Below are 6,000 nucleotides of genomic sequence, written 5' to 3' on the forward strand. Positions count from 1 at the left end.
AGCTCACAGTAAATGCTTTTTAATGGTTTTGGTCCTAAGATGCTAAGAAAAATGATGTCAGCTACTTTCTATTATTCAAATTGCAGCAGAAGACACTGAGATCAGATAAGTTAAGCCAGCTAAACTCAATTAGCTTTAAAAAAAAATCTACAATCCCATCATCTGTCTGGATTTGGCGAAGCACTGTTCTGTCTGATGGCAGAGACAACTCCCACAAGTCCCTGCCAGGCCTGACATTTTTCACATGCAGTGTGTAATCCAAAAAACACTCATGATTTATCAAGTGAAAACTTAAGCTCAAGCTCCAGTTTTCCAATCAGTGAAGATCCTATCTCTTGTCTTGCTTGGACCAAGGGCCTGGGATCCCATCGGGTAGCTGTCCAACACTGCCTGACCAAGTGGAAACAAACCCAAGCAGGACAGCTGCCCCCTTTGCCGGACTAGATCAACCAGTCTTGGGATCCAAGGTCATAGTCAAGTCCATGGTAGCTTGCATATGAGCTACAGCAGACAGGCTGCAGCAGAGAGAGGCCTCTCCTGGCCCAAGTTCTAAGGTCCAGTCCTCTAAGTCCAGCACCCCTCTGACAACAATCCTAAGTATTGACTCACTTCAATTCTATACCTCACAGATACTGGAGCTTTGTGGGAGAGTTTGCTTTATCCAGAACATGGCTCACACTCCATTAAAACGACAGCTCTCAGAGCTGGCTGTTCAGTGAGAGCTCCTTCAAATACTCAACTGCACCCCAACACATCTGAGAATCTGAGGCAGTTAATCCAGGCTATAACTAGAGTACTGGAGCCAGGGGTATAAACTTTCCAGATAATTCCAGCATGAAGTCAGAGTGCTGACCGCTGCACCTGAGAGCAGTAAACATCTATGGCCAGCCAGCTACCTGCCTTCCTCACACGGAACAGCCAAGGAAGCCAGCCCACTATGCTGGTCCATTAAGGCTAAGGGCAGCTGCCATTCCAGCTGGGAAACCTGCTTTGCTTTCACCACCTCCCACTGCATATTTGTGCCCCTGACTTTCTCTCTTGAGAACCTGTGTTTCATGTGACATAGCCAAGACTGTGCAAGAGTCTACTCTTTAGTCATCACAACTCCCTGCAAAGCCTTCCTGGTCTTCAAAGAACCTCTGGAAAATGAGGAGCAGAAGCAATCATTTTATTTATTTAATTACAAGCCAAGTGCTGGGGCTCACATCTATGATCCTAGCTACTCAGAGGCTGAGATCTGAGGACTGTAGTTCAAACACAGCCCAAGCAGTCTGTGAGATACTTATCTCCAATTAACCACTTAAAAATAAAAGCCAGAAGTGGTACTGAGGTTCAAGTGGTAGAGCACCAGCCTTGAGAGAAAAAGCTAGGAAACAGCACCTAGGACCTGAGGTCAAGCCCCGGTATGGGCACAAAAAGAAAAAGGAATGGAGAGAGGGGAAGGAAGGGTGAGCAAATGCAGTCCCAATATTCAATGTACATATGTGAAAGTGGAGCTAGGTAAATTGAGGGGCTGGGTAGGACTGGGAGAAATGGGAGGAAATGATAAAAGGGATGACACTGATCAAGATGCATGGTACTCATAAACTGACATGTTAAATGGAAACAATTACTTAAGGAAATAAATGAATAAATAATGAGTTAAGTAAAACAGCTCAACTGTGACCATCAGTGCAGTTCATATACCTGTCCTTTTGATCAAAATATCCTATAAAACAGAAGCTCTCCTTTCCCTCCTCAACTACCTAGCACTGGACACAGTGCCTGCAAGAGAACAATTCTCTACAAATGCTGAATGGATGGATGGATGTGTGAATGAATGAATGGATGGATGGATGGATGGATGAATGGATGGATGTGTGAATGAATGGATGGAGGGACGAATGGATGGATGGATGTGTGAATGGCTGATATGTGGAGCCAGTCAGGTTAGATGAATTCACTTGGGACAACTGCACACCATGTGACTTCAATGGGCTGACACTGGATGGTGGTATCTGAATCTCTAGTCTTTCTTGTCTTTCTACTCATCAATTTACATGCACCTCCCCACTTCTTTTAAGAACAGGAAAGGATGCCCAAACAAGAAGAGATACATGTGCCCAAAAGAGGAGACCCTGGCTGCTCTGTACAGCAGGCCCAGGCCTGCAAGGCAGGGCAGGAAGGAGGCAGTCTTTCTAGGCTGAGAAAACAGAGGCCAGTGATGAATCACCCATGTAGCCTGAGTACAAACGTGGAGAGAGGAAACAAAGAACAGAGAAAGGATGTGGTGGAAGTGGCCATTCTGGGCAGACTGTGGGCAGACCTCAAGGGTACACCACAGGTTCCCAGCAGAGCAAAGGGAATGCACAGGGCTCTTCTGCCAAGACGAATGCTGTGACTTTCCATCACCAGGAAAAGGAGGTGAGATATGTCACTTTCTCCCCCACACTATTTAGAAAGGCACTGGAAATCTGAAGCATGAAATTGAAAAGAAAAAAATACAATAATACTAATCTGTCTCCTTCCTACGAGGTTCTCCTCCTCCTCAGCCTCCATTATCTTGCTACCCTCTCTCATGACAGCAAGACAGAAGGGTCAGGAGTCAGGAGGCACTGGACTTGTTCTGTGGGGTCATGCTGGGGAGGATCAAGGCACAGTGATGTCATCACAGTGTCCTTAAGCCCACAGAAACCACTAGGATTTGGGGGGTAAGGGTGACAGTGCAAGAACTTAAAAAGACAAAAGGGCCACGGTGCCAGTGGCCCACACTTATAATCCTACTATTCAGGAGGCTGAGATCTAAGGATCACAGTTCAAAGCCAGACTGGCAGGAAAGTCTGTGAGACTCTTATCTCCAATAAACCACCAAAAAGCCAGAGGAAGAGCTATGTTCAAATGGTAGAGCACCAACCTTGAGCATAAAAGCTCAGGGATAGTGCCCAGGATCTAAGTTCAAGCCCCCCAGGACTGGCACAGAAAGAAAAAGAAAGAAGTGGGAGGAAAGAAGAGAGGAAGGGAGAGAGGAAGGGAGAGGGGGAAGGAGAGCGGGAAGGAGGGAGGAACAAAAAGGAAGGAAAGGAGAAAAGAAAGAGAAAGCAAGAAAAACAGAGAAAGAAAAAAGGGAGGGTGGGAGGGAGGGGAGAAAAGGAAGAGAAGGAAGGAGGAAGGAAGGGGAAAAGAAAGAAAAGGAAAGGAGAAAGAAAAAGAAAGTGCCCACCTAGAAAGCAGGCTTACCTCCAAGTTAGACAAAAGACACCCCTGCCTCCCCTAACCCCACCATTATCCAAGTACAAAATGAAAACCTGCAGGAAGTAGAATCTAGCAGGCCCACCCAGGGGCTCCCTAGCTCCTCAAATTTTTAAAACAGAAGCTTAAGAGAGAAGCTCCATATTGGACAACCATCCCAAAACCTCTGAGGTGACCTGCCTGATCTGAGGGACACTAGGGACAGAACCTGCTCTCAGTGAAGACTACTCTAACTCAGAGCTTCACCCCTAGGAGGCCATCTTGGAGTCCTTGGTGACTTACCATCTGATAAAGAGAAAGCCATGGCTCAAACAGTCTGTGATGATCTTCGGGGAGCACAAGGCCCCAGGACCTTACTTATCCCTTCCTGCCACATCCTATGGGACTTTGGCCTTGGCCCAGTCCACATCAGTGTGGTCCAAAGACCACATTTCTCCCTTAGAACACATCAGTCCTCTACCTCTCAGAAGCTAAGAAAGAAAACAGCAGCAATCATTTCTCAGTCCTGAGTCTGTAGATAGGAAAGTATAAAAGCTAAGATTTCTGTTAACCCAATTTAATGGCTGTTCCTCGCCTGGACCTTCCTCCTCTCCTATTTACTCTAGAATAAACTTTTCCAGTGGCCCTGGCTGAACTGTCCTCCCTGAACTCTCCCACCCAGCTCTCATTGGAAAGGGGAACGGCTGGCTACCAGCATTGCTCCAGACTCAAAGGCCATCATGGGAGGGCATCGTTAACTTCCAACAGTGAGCCAGTCACTTGGAAAAAACAAGATTCGCCATTTGCTGTACAAAAGCAGATCTGGCCAAAATCTCCTCGAGAAAATCACATCTTTTCTAAGCAATCAGCTCCCCACAGGTTAAAATAATCGGTATTGAATTGCCTTTCCATGCCTAGGACAAAGCTTTCAAACCGGTGGCCTCTTTCTCTACTGCAGTTTCATGATCCTATTTATTGCACACAAGTGTTTCTTGCTTTTAGAGAATGTGCATTGACGTGGAAATTCCCAGTGGAATCTTACCAAAACATCAGGCTCAAGCCTTTACCAAAAAGACATACCATCCAAGCAAAGTTTCAGCCCCTCCAAATTCATCTAGCTATCTTTGGGGACCTTCATTGTTCTCCTTCTCTTCCTACAAAAATATTCAATTGCATGACTGTATTTACTACTGTGGACTGCTATCCTTTACCATTGGATCTGAACCTGACATGCTGCACTGCTCCTTATGATAGGACCCTGTCTCCAAGCTGTTGACCTGATAACCTCTGGGACCTCATGCCCCAAAGCAAGTCTTTCCAGCTCCCAGGACTGATCACCAGTACAGCAGAAAAAAGTCAAACCCTGGACAAACACAAGTATGCACCTTCTGATGTGACCAGTGCAATTTGAATACACAGCAGTACCAAGCTATGCATAATCAGGTACAGTGGGCTCATGACTATAGATAACTTACTACACAGAAGGCTGAGGTCAGGCAACTAGAGGCCAACTCAAGCAAGAAGTTTGCAAGACCCCATCTCAACTAACAAAGAGCGAGGTACAGTGGGACATGCCCATCACCTCAGCTATCCAGGAAACACAAATAGGAAGATCATAGTCCAGCCTAGCACTAGTGACTCATTCCTGTAATCTTAGCTACTCAGGAGGCTGAGATCTGAGGATCATAATTCAAAGCCAGCCTGGGCAGTAAACACCATGAGACTCTTATTTCCAATTAACCACCAGAAAACTGGAAGTGGAGCTGTTGCTCAAACTAGTAGAGTGCTAAACTTGAGCAAAAGAACTCAGGGACAGTGCCCAGGTCTTGAGTTCAAACTCCATGACCAAAGATGGGGGGGGGGGGAGGATCATAGTTTAGGCTGGTCCAGGCATAAATGTAAAACCCTAGATCAAAAAATTAATAAAAGCACAAAGGGCTGACAATGTGGCTCAAGAGGTAGAGTGCTTGCCTCACAAGGTCCTGAGTTCAACCTCTAATACTAAATACATATATATACACATATTTAGTATATATATATATATATATATATATATATATATGAATTCTCAATTACCAAGCATTATATCTGACTCCTAGGTTACAGAAAATATAGGGGATGGAGGAACAAGTTATACAGGAAGCAATCAGCAAAATTCTATAGACAATTGAGCCAGTTTTTCCAACAAACAGCTTATACACACAACAGGTCTGCTGAAGAATAAAAGAGATGTGGGAGACTGATTATTAAACTAATGCAATGGGAGATGATGTTTAGATCCTAGTCCTTGCAAAACAATCTTAGAAAGCCCCATTGAAAAGATGGAGAACGTCTGAACATGGTAGGGGCTGTAGCAAGAAATTATTGCTAATTTTTGTAGGTATCCTGAGGTCAAGGTGATGTTTTAAGTCATTTATTCATATATATGTGTATATATGTATATATACACATGTGTATATATACACATATATACACCAGTGGCAGAGCACTGGTGGTTCACACCCTGTAATCTTAGCTACTCAAGAAGCTGAGATCTAAAGGATCTCAGTTTGAGGCTAACTCCAGGCAAGTAAGTCCAAGATATTCCATCTCCAAAATAACCAGCAAAAGGCTGGGCTGGAATCATTAAAACTAGCTAAGCAAGCAAGCCACTGAATTAAAACCCTGGTACAGCATATCTGTAATAATGCCTCCTTTACAGAGCAAGGAGAAGAAAGTGGACTTTTTTTTTTTTTTTTGTCGGTCGTGGGGCTTGAACTCTGGGCCTGGGCGCTGTCCCTCAGCTCTTCAGCT

At 44.9% G+C, this 6,000-nt stretch overlaps 1 protein-coding gene across 4 annotated transcripts in view; it reads right to left on the reverse strand.

Annotated features, from left to right (window-relative positions):
• Slc39a11 (solute carrier family 39, member 11) overlaps positions 1–6,000 on the reverse strand; it is a 333,089-nt gene that overhangs the window by 249,942 nt on the left and 77,147 nt on the right. The window lies entirely within an intron of this gene.

The sequence above is a fragment of the Dipodomys ordii genome, unplaced genomic scaffold (genome assembly GCF_000151885.1).
Source record: "Dipodomys ordii isolate 6190 unplaced genomic scaffold, Dord_2.0 Scaffold7, whole genome shotgun sequence".
NCBI classification, from domain to species: domain Eukaryota; kingdom Metazoa; phylum Chordata; class Mammalia; order Rodentia; family Heteromyidae; genus Dipodomys; species Dipodomys ordii.